Source organism: Lemur catta, chromosome 1, assembly GCF_020740605.2.
Source record: "Lemur catta isolate mLemCat1 chromosome 1, mLemCat1.pri, whole genome shotgun sequence".
Lineage (NCBI taxonomy): Eukaryota > Metazoa > Chordata > Mammalia > Primates > Lemuridae > Lemur > Lemur catta.
Window position 1 is genome coordinate 56,356,717 of NC_059128.1, and position 15,744 is coordinate 56,372,460.

Sequence of the window (15,744 nt, forward strand, 5' to 3'; positions counted from 1 at the left end):
CAGGACAACACAGTGAGACCCTGTCTCAAAAAAAAAAAAAAACAACCAAAAAAACCAGTAGAAAGATATTGACAGAATTAAATTCAAAGTGACATGATTAGATCTTTTTTTTTTTTTTTTTTTTGAGACAGAATCTCACTCTGTTGCCCGGGCTAGAGTGCTGTGGCATCAGCCTCGCTCACAGCAACCTCCAACTCCTGGGCTCAAGCAATCCTCCTGTCTCAGCCTCCCGAGAAGCTGGGACTACAGGCATGTGCCACCATGCCCGGCTAATTTTTTCCATATATATTTTAGCTGTCCATATAATTTCTTTCTATTTTTAGTAGAGACGGGGTCTTGCTCTTGCTCAGGCTGGTCTTGAACTCCTGAGCTCAAACAATCCGCCCGCCTCCGCCTCCCAGAGTGCTAGGATTACAGGCATGAGCCACCACGCCCGGCCCTTTTTAAAAAAAAAAAAACAACTGTAGTATGGAGAGCTGCTTGAGAGGGGGAAGAGTAAATAAAGATAGATGAAGAAGTACTGTTTCAGGCAAGAATTGATTGGCTTGGATTAGAATAGTGATAATAGGAAAATTAAACTCATTTAAGAGATAGTTAAAAGAAAAAAACCAAGAGTTTTTATAGATTGGATAATGGGAATTAATGGAGAATGTGGTTTTACCATGAAATACAGTCGTGCTTTAGAGACAAAATAATTTGGGAGCTAATTGATTAACAACCACCAAACTATAAAATAAAACAAAAATCCCCCTAAAATGTGGTTGAAGATTAAATTCTATTAACAAAGATAATATATTTTAACCCGAAGTAATCAACTATAAAAAGCATTAGTAACAACCTAAATTATTTCTAATTTTGGTATTAGCTACGATATGGCATGTTAGCATGTCTTCTCACAAAAGTGAAGTGGTATTTTAGATGTATTTTTAAATTTGCAGATTGTGGCTGCAGTGTTCATAATGACTCATTACTTGTGAATGTCTTTCATCCCAGCATGGTAAAAGCCTTTATGGATATTAAAGTTCACAACATCTCTGACAAACAGTTTATAGGTAATTAAATTTTGTGATCTACCCACTTGACACATGAATCAGTTCTTAGTTAATACACTCTCTTACATATTTAAAATGAAATAAAAAATTTAAACAACAATAATGGCACCAGTCAGAGAGAAATACAAAGGAGTTTAAAATAACCATGAAAAAACTCCTAAATTAAAAAATAAAGCTTCTTTAGAAATATGTGAAATTTTATGCTTGAATGAGTTCAAGGTGGACTTAGAATATTAAACATTTATTACTCAAAAAATATATTTGGTCTGTAGTCCCAGCTACTCAGGAGGCTAAGGCAGAAGGATCACTTGAGCCTAGGCATTGGAGGCCAGCCTGGGTGACATAGTGAGACCCTGTCTCTAAAAAAAGTGTGTATGTGTGTGTGTGTGTGTGTGTGTGTGTGTGTGTACAGGAGGCCCACTGTGTGTCAGACACTGTGCTAGAGGTTACTATACAATGATGTATAAGAATTGGCAGCACCAGCACCTGTCCTTGAGTATCTAGCTATCTAATGTCTAATGAAAGAGAAACCATCAAGGAAACAAATAATTATAATCCAAAGTGACAAGTGCTACAACCAAGATGTTTACAAAGTACAATTCCATTGATGCACAAGGGCAGTGGCTTGTAAAAAGGCAAAAGATCTTACTATAATTAATAACAAACACTCCAAAGACTGTGTTAATAATACTGATTTTTCAAAAGCACAAAGATACATTTCTGTGTTATGAAATAATGACAAGCTTCACAAAATCTTTGAGTAAGCAGGCTCTCTGGTAAGCATCTAATTTAAACTTCTTGTTTTATATTAATAGATATGTTAACCCTACCACTGAGAAAATTGAGTTCCCTCATAAGTTTAGTGAACATAGTTGATAGCAGAGACTAAATCTTCTGGCTTCTATTGGCATCCTACTTTTAACTGGTATTTATTTCAGCCTTGTTCATGATTCAAGAAAGGAGAAACCCAATTTCAAATTTCTATAAATTCTTATAATCCAGATGTAAAAAATACAATGCACATTCTTCAAAGCATTCATTCATTCAGAATATATAAATAAGGAACTACAACGTGTCAGGTATTGTTTTAGAGGAGCACCATCCCTGTCCACCCCAATCCCAGGATTATTGACATATAAACAAATTGGCACAATGTGTTATAGGAGCTGTGCAGGAGAATAAGTGCAACAAGAAAGAAGCTTTCAGTATTACTGGTGTTTGAGGGCAGGGAGTACCGGAGGAGTTTCCTATAGAAGATAATAGATGCTTAATCTATAAGTTGTACCTTTTCATGTTGGAAGGCCGCATTAATTTATTTAGCTGCAATCAACTAAGGCTGCATTCAAGAAGCTTCAATTAGGCCGGGCATGGTGCCTCATGCCTGTAATCCTAGCACTCTGGGAGGCCGAGGTGGAAGGATCTCTTGAGGTCAGAATTTCGAGACCAGCCTGAGCAAAAGCAAGACCCCCATCTCTACTAAAAAATAGAAAGAAATTATATGGACAGCTAAAAATGCATATATAAAAAATTAGCCAGGCATGGTGGCACAGCTACTTGGGAGGCTAAGGCAGGAGGATTGCTTGAACCCAGGAGTTTGAGGTTGCTGTGAGCTAGGCTGACGCCATGGCACTCTAGCCCGGGGAACAGAGTGAGACTCTGTCTCAAAAAAAAAAAAAAAAAAAGCTTCAATTAGATATACTTAAAAATGCACATTTATTTTGTAAAAATCTAACTACTATGTACTTAATAATTTCAAAAAATGAAAACTATGTGTTAATTTTAAAATTAACTAACCTTTTAATGACTTCGTTGTGTCTGCTTTCTGTTGGAAAGCATTTGAATATTTGGTTGCATCTCAGAGGCCTGCAGTTTCAGTTAATCCTCTAGATGGGCATCAGTCATTTGTGACCTTAAGGGCGTTTTGATTTGGGTAGGTAGAAGAATGTAGATTTGCAGCAATAAGTGGTTGAAAAGCCAGAAAGCATTTTTGGGGCATGTTGCCGAAGGTGTGGGTATTCTACTGCATTTTTCCATATTTCAATTGGATCTTTCTTAGCATCAAACAATGACTTTAAAATGTCATCTACTAGGCCAGCGAGGTGGCTCATGCCTGTAATCCTAGCACTCTGGGAGGCTGAGGCAGGCAGATCATTTGAGCTCAGGAGTTTGAGACCAGCCTGAGCAAGAGTGAGACCCTGTCTCAACTAAAAAAATAGAAAGAAATTATCTGGCCAACTAAAAATATATATAGAAAAAATTAGCCGGGCATGGTGGCGCATGCCTGTAGTCCCAGCTACTCGGGAGGCTGAGGCAGTAGGATCGCTTGAGCCCAGGAGTTTGAGGTTGCTGTGAGCTAGGCTGATGCCACAGCACTCTAGCCCAGACAACAAAGTGAGACTCTGTCTCAAAAAAAAAAAAAAAAGAAAAAAGAAAAGAAAATGTCATCTAATGAGAGCTCAATCAATTTCATCTGTAGTTCTTTAGGTGGCTTGGTGATATCAACTAGGTAAGGCTGAAATGCTAATTTGAGTGCAATGTCATGACTCTCAGAGTGAACCTTTCATTGTATTCTCTGATTAATAGGTCTATAATAGCTGTATATTCTTCAAATGATTCACATGTATCATCCTACTCATCAGTGACCTTTACTAATTGGGGAAAATCTTCATCTGAAATTTCCTTTTGCAGAAGAAGTGTTTTGAAAAAAGATGGTTGGATTTTTTGCCATATACCTTATATAGATTTAGTTTTACCTTGCAAAGAAATATTCAAGTCATTTTGATTTGACGTGATATCATACAGAAATCCTGCATTCCTATAAAAATCTTCTTGCAATAATTCACATTGCAGATTTTTTTTTTTTTTTTTTTTGAGACTGAGTGTCGCTTTGTTGCCCTGGCTAGAGTGAGTGCCGTGGCATCAGCCTAGCTCACAGCAACCTCAAACTCCTGGGCTTAAGCAATCCTACTGCCTCAGCCTCCCAAGTAGCTGGGACTACAGGCATGCGCCACCATGCCCGGCTAATTTTTTCTATATGTATTTTAGTTGGCCAGATAATTTCTTTCTATTTTTAGTAGAGACAGGGTCTCGCTCTTGCTCAGGCTGGTCTTGAACTCCTGACTTCAAGCGATAGAGTGATCCACCCGCCTCGGCCTCCCAGAGTGCTAGGATTGCAGGCGTGAGCCACTGCGCCTGGCCTCACATTGCAGATTCTGTTCTTCATAAAATTTAACTGTTCTTGAAGAGATAAAATTTTGGCTAACATTTGTCCCTCCAATGGCCAGAGCACTTTAGAATGATACAACAAATCCACACTGAATACCTCATCCTTCAACTTTAGCATGTTACTGAAAATGCAGCTTTGCATTTGCATGAATATGCTTAACAATTCTTATCACTTGTTGCAAAATGTCACTTAAAATAGTAGCTTTTAGCACAGAGATTTTGCTAATGCAAAATACAATGAAAAGAAATGAGAGCATCTGGATCTGTTAATATTTTTTAATCTGTACAATAAACCCTTCATGTTTTCCTGTCATGGAAGGTGCACCGTCTGTACATACACTCACTAAATTTACCAAATTCAGTCCAATTTCATGAAATTTATCTTGAAAATTGTTGAAGGTATCTATTCCCTGTGTTCTGTTTGCAAGGGTGCCCAAAGTCAGTACTTCTTTGTAGCAAAGGAAATCTTCCGTTATGACCCAAATGAAGTATAAAACCTGAGACAAGTCAGTAGTATCAGTTGATTCATCCAACGCGATTGAATAATATATATTTTCCTTTTGAAGTATTGCATGAAATTATTCTGTTAAGTTGAAGGCTAATTCATGCGGCTGATCAGTTTTGGTTCTCCTTGAAAGAGGCAGTTGTTTGTTATCCGGGTCTAAGCATCCTACAACTTCAGCAATGTATTCTTTCACAATTTCTATGTCACTGAATGGTTTCCCTTTTTTCCAAAGTATATAAGCTACTTTATAAGTTGGTTCAGTGGCATTACTTTGAGGTCTTACTGCTGCTTGAAAGAATTGTCTTTTTTTTTTTTTTGTATTTTTTTTTAAGACTAGTCAAGTGCAGTAGTGAGGAGGGGGAAAGTAGTAGAACAAGGAGTTCAATCTGTAACTGACTGTGAACAATCAACTGAAATAACTCACTACCTTCAGACCAGCCAGAAAGAATTGTCTTTGCATTTGCTTTTCATCTTTTATTTTCTGCAGTATAACCTTTCACACCTCTCCCTCTAATTTAAAATATTTGTGGTCCTTATGAATGTTATAATGCTGATGAGCATTGAATTTCTTTAGTGTTCATATTGCAGTATTACAAAGCAAGCAAATCATCTTTTAGCAGAAACAAGATAATATTGCAATTCCCAATCCTCATGAAAAAAATCTATTTTCTTCCTTCAGCGTTCTCTTGGCCTTCTTTGACATGATGGGCTGTTGAGTAGACAATTAAAGACTACTGTCGAGCTGTGCAACTATTCACAAATTCTACTTCAAACAGAAATACAATGCACCGCTATCAAAAGCTGATAACAGGCCAGGCGTAGTGGCTCATGCCTATAATCTTAGCACTCTGGGAGGCTGAGGCTGGAGGATAGGTTGAGTTCAGGAGTTCGAGACCAGCCTGAGCAAGAGCCAGATCCCGTCTCTACTAAAAATAGGAAAAGTTAGCCGGGCATGGTGGTGCATGCCTGTAATCCCAGGTACTCAGGAGGCAGAGGCAGGAGGATTGTTTGAGCCCAGGAGTTGGAGGTTGTTGTGAGCTATGCTGATGCCACGGAACTTGTCCAGGCAACGGAGTGAGACTGTGTCTTAAAAAAGAAAAAAAAAAAAAAATATTAACAGACTGGCATACTTGACCACCATAAACTCTCACTGGCCAGCCTCATAGTGGCAAGAGTCAGGCAGGGGAAGTTAGAACTAAATCAATTTAGCCCTTATGATTTACTAATGTTCTAATTGTACTGGTCAATCTGGGAGATTACTTCATTGAAACTTATTTTATTCTTTGGTATTTTAAATACATTCATTTTAAAAATAAAAATATAAAAGATGAACAAAAATGTATTAATAAAAGGATTTGTTCTGTAAAATTTGGATTCAGTCAAAAGGCCACACTTAAGGACCTAGAAGGCCACAGTTTCCCCACCCCTGATCTTGCATGTATTTTTAATCTGTACTTGCAAAAAACTATGATACCTAATGTAATGATATCTCACTTGTACAAAATATAATTTGGGGGCAATAGTAGTTTTTATTCTGGCCAATTAAAGTTATATAAGAACTTTGGAACCTCTTAAGTTTTTCCTACTTACTTTGGAAATTTTAGCTCTACTTATTGCAATATATGTTTCTCTGTATGTTGAAACACACTTACGAGCTTTGTGGTTGCACAGACTGGTTGCAACAGCTTTGGAATGTGTCTGTATAATTGAGAGACAAACAAAAACTTAAAATGCTACAGTTCAAAATTGGCTTTTTATTAGATCTGCTACTTTGCTTGAAACTTTGAACTGTATCCAGATAATGCAAGAAACAGATAAGTGCAAGTTGAAGAGAACCTTCTGTGTAGATTGCCTCTTGAGAATTTCAACATTTGAATATACTTTTCAAGGTCCAAGCATGAAATGGGCGTGGACTTCAGAAGATACAGGGACCTACCTAACCGTAAACCCATTATTACGAAGAACAAAATTACAGCTAAATTAAATTTTAGGCTATCTTGAGGATATGCATTGAAAGTTATGCGTTAAGAAATAGTTTGTAAGCCCGAAGCCGTTCAAAAGCCAGAGAAGCAATATTTAGGCTAAAATAAAACTTGCTACTTTGTTAGAACAAAGTGAATACACTTTTTGTTGGGAAGCTAGATCCAAGGAAAGACAGAGAATAAATACTCAATAGATAGCAAATCCCAGAAAATGTTACTTTTGAAGTGAGTAGGATCAAGTCACCATGTGATCCAGGGACCTTCCTAGAAAAGTGAAGAGAAGCTTCAAGTATTGCTGTTGCTGTAGCATACAGGCATCAGTGGGTGTTTTTAGTGAGCATTGAATGAATAGATCAAGGTTGAGTAGCCTATATAAGCTTTGGGAAAGAACCAAAACAGCATAGGAATGGAAGTTAAATGTGTGGGTAAGGCTGTAACTTTAAGGGGCTGAGCCCAGGACAATTTATAGAGAGATTTAGGCCTAGATCCTGTTACACTGAGCACCCACTAAGCATTTTTTAAAATGTTTTAAGTCAAATTAAAATGAACATCAAAGCCTAAAGTTAGAAAGGAGGTCTCCTAGGTTGTAGAGATAAAGCAAGATCAGGCCCACCCTTAATGGGAGGGTGAATAAAAACATTGACCACTTTGATTTTGCCGCTGTGTTGAAAGTTAGCACTTTCTCTGAAAAGTAACAATTACTTTTCTTATTAAAAACAAACAATTAGAAGCAGAGAAGTTTATTATCAATGTCTAGGGTGACTTTTGCTAACCAGTAGATTTCCAATGATAAAATTAATTTGCTAGAGCAATAATTTTTTAGAGCTATTTTTCTTGTGTTTTTCTGTATGAAATTGTCCATATTAATAGAAAGAATCGTAAAGAAGAAAGAAAAGTGATACTCAGTTGTGCTGGTGATACCCAAAGGAGCAGGGTGGAGGCAGGTACAATCAACCACATTTTAAGGACTGGCATGGTGTTGCTTTGGGGGCATCCATATGTGCTGTTTGTATGCTTCGTATGTAATTATGTTGCCAAAGACAAACTATTTGGGCCGGGAGCAGGGGCTCATGCCTGTAATCCTAGCACTCTGGGAGGCCGAGGTGGGAGGATTGCTCGAGGTCGGGAGTTTGAGACCAGCCTGAGCAAGTGCGAGACCCCCATCTCCACTAAAAATAGAAAGAAATTATCTGGACAACTAAAAATATATAGAAAAAATTAGTCGGGCATGGTGGCACATGCCTATAGTCCCAGCTACTCTGGAGGGTGAGGTAGAAGGGTTGCTTAAGCCCAGGAGTTTGAGGTTGCTGTGAGCTAGGCTGACTCCACAGCACTCTAGCCCAGGCAACACAGCAAGACTCTTGTCTCCAAAAAAAAAGACAAATTATTTCATCATGTATTGCAAGCACTTTCCCTAGACTTTTCAGTGATGTATTATCTTCTGGTTGTAATAAAAATTACCGAGTTGTGGCAGTTTAACACAAATAAAACCCAGGTAATCTTATTTTTGTGTTTGTCATAAGAACAACATATGCCCATTTCAGAAAAATCAAAACAAAAAAAATAAAAATAAAAAACACAAATAAACTTATCAGTCGAGAAATAACTGCCAACTAGTTTTAAAATTTTGATATGCCTTTGAGATATTTCAATGCCTCTTGTTTTGTAACTTTTTTTTTACTTGAATTATATATGAAAAATATCTTTCTTCTTATGGCATAATATTTAGAAATAAAATAAAAATATCTTTCCATGGGAATAAAATATACTTCTACAGCATCGTTTTTTGTTTTCAGACAGTCTCGTTCTGTTATCCAGGCTAGAGTGCTGTGGTGTCAGCCTAGCTCACAGCAACCTTAAACTCCTAGGCTCAAGGGATCCGCCTGCCTCAACCTCCTGAGTAGCTGAGACTGCAGGTGCTCACTACCACGCCCAGCTAATTTTTTGTTTCTATTTTTAGTTGCTCGGCTAATTTTTTCTACTTTCAGTAGAGAGGAAGTCTGCCTCTTGCTCAGGCTGGTCTTGAACTCCTGAGCTCAAGTGATCCTCCCACCTCGGCCTCCCAGAATGCTAAGATTACAGGTGTGAGTCACATTGCCCGGCCTACAACATCATTGTTAATGGCTACACAGTAGTCAATTGTTTGGATATATCATAACTTATTTAATCTTTGTGCTAAATATTTGAATTGTCCTCCTTTTTCATTTTTCCTTTTTTACTAATGGGCTTCGTGTCCTTTGTCATTTTTCTATTGGATTCTTTTTGTTTGTAAGGACTCTATATATGTTAAGGATGCTAAACCTTTACCTGTCATAATTATTACAAATATTTTGTTTGCTTTTTAATTTTATTTTTGTTTAAAAAGTTTTAATTTTTATATGGTTAAATCTATCAATCTATTCCATTTTATTTCTACCTATTGTATCATGCATAGGCAGTCTTTCTCCACACCAAGGTTATATAATACATACATTTTCTCTTAATAGTAGACTTTTAAGTCAATATAATACTCTGCCTTAAACATTTATGTTTTACTTTTCACGTAATATTTATTCCATGTGAAACTTATTTTGGAGTAAGACATGAGGTAATGATATAATTGATTTTCTTCCTCAAGTAGTTGGCCAGTTGATTCAATATCATTTTGACTAATTCATTTCCCCCCATTGCTTCAAAAATGTTTCCTTTTTGTATTCTAAATTCATACCTATAGTGTGGCTATTTCTGGGCTTTCTCTTTTGTTCCATTGATGTATATATTTCATTTCCCCCCCTTTTTTGTTGTTTTTGTTTTATTTGCTTTTTGTTTGTTTGGTTTTGTTTTTAGCCCCCTTGTGGAATGAACACCTCTCCCCTTTTAAGGCAAACTGAGTTAATTTACTTGCCAGGCAAGAGAACACAAACTAATCAAAAAAATTAGTTTACTGATTCACTAAAGGAGAAAATGCAGGCTGTGGGCTGTCTGTGCTAGAAAGGTAGGGAGTTTGGGATGGTTATGCTAATTTAGAATGGAAAATTTTCATTCTAGATAGGACAATAAATCCTAAGTCTTTACATGATTTGTTTTTTTAAAAAGAGCCCCATTGTTCATTGGAAAGAGTATCCTAGATCAGTCCAGTAAAGGTCTGGCATACCAGGTACTCTAAAATTTCATTGTTTAGCTTCCATTGGTAGGCTGTGCAACATTTATTGATTTTAACTTTTTACTTTGAAATAACAGATACACAGGATGTACGGAAAAAATATAGAGGTTCCTTCTCCCAGTTTCTCCCAATGGCAACATTTTGCATTATCATCATACAATATCAAAACTAGGAGATTGGCATAGTACAATCCACACAGCTTATTCAGATTTCAGCAGTTTTAAATGCACACATGTGTGTGCGTGTGTATTGACAGTTCTTTGCAATTTTATCACACATGTAGATTTACGTAATCACAACCAAAATCAAAATACAGAACTGTTTCATCACCACAAGGCTCACACTTGCCCCACTCACCCCCATCCCTAATTCTTGGCAACCACTAAACTGTTCTCCATTTCTTTAATTTTTTCATTTCAAGATTGTCTTATAAATGGGATCATATAGTAGGTAACTTTTTGAGTTTTTTTTCTTTCTACTCAGCATAATTCCCTTTAGATCCATCCAAGTTGTTGTAGCAATAGTTTTTTTCTTTTTTATTGTTGAGTAGTATTTCATGGTATTAATATACTACAGTTTGTTTAACTATTCACCCATTGAAGGACATCTGAGTTGTTTCCAGTTCGGGGCTATTATGAATAAAGTTGCTATGAACATTTGTATATAGGTTTTTGTGTGAAATTAAGTTTTCATTTTAGGGGGATAAATGCCCAGGAGTACAATTGCTGGAGTAGATTTTTAGTTTTATAAAAAATGTGCCGAATTATTTTGCAGAGTAACTGTACCATTTTATATTCCCCTCAACAGAGTATGAGTGAGTTTCAATTTCTCTGTATCCTTGCCAGCATTTGGTCTTATCATTATATACTATTTTAGCCATTCTGATAGGTGTGTCATGATATCATTGTGGTTTTAATTTGCATTTCCCTGGTGACTGATGATGTTGAACATTTTTTGTGTGTGGTTATCTATCATATGTATATCCTCTTCTGTGAAATGTTTGGTCATATCTTTTGCCCATTTTCCTAATTGGATTTTTTTAACTGTTAAGTTTTGAGACCTCTTTATATATTATAGATACAAGCCCTTTGATGGATATGTGATTTGCAAGTATTTCATCCTAGTCCAGTTTGTGTTTTCATCCCCTTAACAGGGTCTTTACCAGAACAAAAGTTTTTACTTTTGGTGAAGTCCAGTTCATCAGTTTTTTTCTTTTATGGGTCTTGATTTTCATGTCAAGACTAAGAATTCTGCCTAGCCCTATATCCTAAAGGTTTTCTTCTCTTTCTAGAAGTGTTAGTTTTTATATTTTACATTTAAGTCCATGGTCCATTTTGAGTTAATTTTTTTATAAGGTGTGAGTTGTAGGTTAAGGCTTATTTATTTATTTGTTTATTTATTTATTATAGAGATGGGTCTTGCATTGTAGCCCAGGCTGGAGTGCAATGGTGTAATCACAGCTCACTGCAGCCTTGAACTCCTGGGCTCAAGTGCTCCTCCTGCCTCTCAGCCTCTTGAGTAGCTGGGACTACAGGCAAGCTCTACCACGCTCAGCTAATTTTTCTTATTTTTTGTAGAGATAGGGTCTCCATATGTTGCCCAGGCTAGTTTTGAACTCCTGGCCTCAAACGATCCTGAAAGTGCTGGCCAGGGTTACAGACATGAGCCACTATGCCCGGCTGAGGTTTATTTATTTATTTTGCTTATGGCTGTTTAATTTCTCCAGCACCATGTGTTAAAAAGGCTAACCTTCCTCCATTGAATTGCTTTTGCACCTTTGTCAAAAATCCCTTGAGTATATTGTTTGAGGTTATTTGTGACTCTGTTCCATTGATCTATGTGTCTACCTCTCCTGTTTTACTTTTTTATTTTTATAGATTTTTAGTATATTTTTGTTTCTGATAAGATAAGGAAGGTTCTTTTCATTACTCTTCTTTTTCGAAAATGTTCTTGCTCTGGTGAGTCAGTATAGCCTAGCAGTAAAGGGCATGAGCTGCAAAAACAAACAGTGGCTCTGCCACTTAGGTAGCTAGGTGACCTTGGGCAAGCAAATTAAAATTATTAAATTTCTGTTCTTTCATCTGAAAAGGGAGTTGTGAGATCTAAATCATTTAATGCTTGTAAAGTACCATAATATTTCACATATAGTAAGTGTATTAGTCAGGGGTGTCTAATGTAATAAACAACCATAAAATTTCTTACCTGAAAGAAACTTGCTTCCTGCTCAAGCAACAGACCAATGTAGGTATTCCTGGTTGGGCAGCTCCCCTAGCAATTCTCCTCTAAGCTGTGATTCAGGAATCTAGGCTCCTCCATCTTACTTCCATCTTGTGACTTTACCATTCTCTAGGTCTTTGGAGTTTTTTCATTTAGTTAATGGGAAAAGAGAGAAGGGAGCCAGAGAAGTGCTTGAGAATTTTTTCCCTGCTCTAGAAGTGGCACTTTCTTCCATATTACATTGGCCAGACTTTTCTTATACAGACTCAGCTTACTACCAGGGAGGCTAGAAAGAGTGGTCTCTGTACCCAGGAGGAAAAGTAAACATGCATACACACACAGCAACAGTCTCTGACATGTGAAATGCTTAACAGTGTTAGCTGCCATATTAGGGCCTAGACTAGGTAGAGGTCTTTCTAAAGTTCAGGAAGTTGAGATGAGAAATGAATGATGAGAAAGTGGCAAGCACACAAGATCTAGAGGAAGTGTTTCAAGCAGAAGAAAAAGCCAAGTGCGAAGGCCTCCCCTGGACTCTTTTTGAATGGGTTCTTTCTTCCCTTGTACTTTCCAAATGGTTACTGCTACTGTATAGGAAAGTTATCTTGTGAGGAAACATCTTTCCAAACCTCTCCTATTAAGTAGTATTGTAATAGTCTTTTTAGTTGATTCTTACTTTTCCAGGCAGACAATTTATATATAATGATAATTTTCTTTTATTTTTAATGTCTATATCTCTTATCCTTGACTTTTTTATTAACTAATTTCTGAACAGATATGAATAATAGTAATGATAGTGGAGATTTTTGATTGTTGCCTATTTTGATGGAAATGTAGCTAAAGTTTTAATGTTAAGTTTGAAATACGGTGTTTATGTTTTAACATGCCTTCATTGATACTTTTGTTTGTTTTTTCTAAGCCAGAAACAGACATTGAATTTTATTATGTGTTCCTTTATTTTCTCTCAAAGTCATCTTGGATTTATTATTCTTTTTTTTTGTTGTTTGTTTTTTTGAGATAGAGTCTCACTCTGTTGCCTGGTCTAGAGTGCAGCGGTGTCATCATAGCTCACTGCAACCTCAGACTCCTGGGCTCAAGCGATCCTGCTGCCTCAGCCTCCCCAGTAGCTGGGATTATAGGTGCTCACCACCATGCCCAGCTAATTTTTCTATTTTTTATAGAGAGGAGGTCTTGCTCTTGCTTAGGCTAGTCTCAAACTCCTGGCCTTAAGCAATCATCTGGCCTCAGCCTCCCAGAGTACTAGGATTATAGGTGTGAGCCATTGCACCTGGCCCTGGATTTTTACTCTTTTGATCTATTAATGTGATGAAATTTATTGGTTGATCTCCTAATATTGAACCATCTGTACATTCTTAAAATCAGCCCTTCTTGATTAGGATGTGTTATTTTGTTAATTTACTATTGGATTTGATTTCTAATATTTTATTTGCAGTTTTTTTTGCATCTGTTTGAAAAAATGATACTAGTCTGTGGTTTTCTTGTGTGTTGTGTTTCTTAGGTTTGTTCTTAGGGCTATGCTAACTTTGTAAAATGAATAATGAAGCTTTCCATAGCATTCTTATTTCTCGAACAGATTAGATATTGTTGATTATAATGTATGTATACCTTAAAGTTTTGACAGAATTCATGTCTTAAAATTTACAAGCCTATGGGAGCTAAATCATGGGCACACACAGGCACAAAGAGATGTAAAGGACATTGGAAACCAAGAAGGGCAGAAGGTGGGAGGGAGGTGAGGGCTAAATCTTACCTATTGGGTACTATTCTGGTGATAGGCACACTGAAAGCCCCGAATTAAGCACTATACAAGGTATCCATGTGACAAAAACAGATAAAGACAAAATAGTACTATATTTGTTGTTTCACAAAAGGCAGCCATCACAAATGGCACAACTATTGATTAGTCATAGCTGGAAATATTTCATGATTTATCAAATGATTTCTGCCCTACAGAAACTTAAATTTTGGAGACTCTGACACAAATATATAGGACATACCAGCACAAATAAAACTGTTATAGCAAGAATTCAAACCATAATCAAGACTACACATAGTTGTTAAGTTTATATTACTTAGTAATTTAGAAAGGAGAGTGATAAAATGGTACCTCTGATGGAATTAAAGGAAAAACATTTTTTAAGGATAAGGGAGCCTTGAATATGTTAGTAGGCCAAAAGAAAAGAGCAACTGAGAAGAGGAGATAATTAGAGAAGAAAGTCAAGGAATAAGATCCTAGGGACTGAAAGAAGTATGATCAAAGGTGCAGATAAAGCCTTGGAGAGGAGAAAACAATAGGGAAGGAAAAAGGTACGGTGAAAAAAAATTGAGGTTGAGAACAGAAGTCATCTTGAATGGCCCAGATTTTGTAATAAAATAGGAGGCAAAGTGATGGCTGAGAGCAAAAGTAAGGTTAAGAAAAAAGGAGATCTAGGTGGAGGTTTAAGAAAAATTAAAAGAGTTTAGAAAACCTGTTATAGGTTGTTCAACAGAATGTCAATATGAGATGATTTAAAAGGAGTTTAGAGTGTCAGCGAAGGCTCCTAAGATTAGAAAGCATGTTTTTGTAATATCTAGCAATGATTAACTGGGAAGAAAGAAGAGAGAAAGCAAAGGCCTGCTGGTTACTCAGTGGGACAGTGAGGTATTCTGGAGCACTGTGAGTGTCTTGAATGTCTTGGTACTTGAGCTGATTACCCAAACAGACGGAAGAGTATAAAGAAATTTATTAATTCAGCAAATATTATTTACTGTACACTCTTCAACTTTAGTAGATTTTATTATATTTCTGGAAACAATTCCCTAATCTGTAGTCTCAATCCTGATTTCTCTTTTGGTTTCAGAGCCCAGTCTTCCAATTGCCTGTAGGGCGTCTCTACTTTGATGCCCCATATCTAAAATTGAATGGTTCATCTCCCTCCCAGACCTATTTCAATACCTGATTACCCCATATCCGTTAATGATGTTATTACCTTTCTAGTCTCCCAGGCCTGAAACCTTTGAGTCATCCCTAACTTTTCCTCTCTCTTCCTTAGTGTGTCATCAGATTCTGTCACTAAAAACTTCCTCTGAATTATTTCTCCTGGCTTTTCTTTCTTTCCATTGCCAAGGCAATAATTCAGGCTTCATTTCATTTCGTGCTTGCACTTCTATGCATTCTCAACCGGTTTCCCTGCCTCCAGGGTCTACCCAATCCAGTCAGTCCTACATCCCACTCCCAGATTAATCTTTATAAAATGTCAGTTTGATGAGTCACTCGTCATCTCAAAAATCTTCAAGGAGACTGTGGTAGAGTCCCCAAGGAAACAAGAAGACCTTAGAGAAGCTCACATTCCAATGAGAATGGGGGCAGCTGATTTAGGGAAGGCTTTCCTGGGGAGTGACAAGGGCAGAGAATGGTTGGGAGGAAGCCGGGAAATGCCAGGGTTTAGGGAATGGGTTGGAGGGAAAGAGGTGATGCCTAGAAGATTCAGGACAGTTCAGAGGCCTAAGAGAACAGAAGAGTGTATCACAGAGACCAAGGTAGGAGAGGATGCCAAGGAGTGCAGTGAGTAAAGTGGAGTCTTCCCTGGAGAGAGTCCGTTGGATTTGTCGATTAGGAGTTAG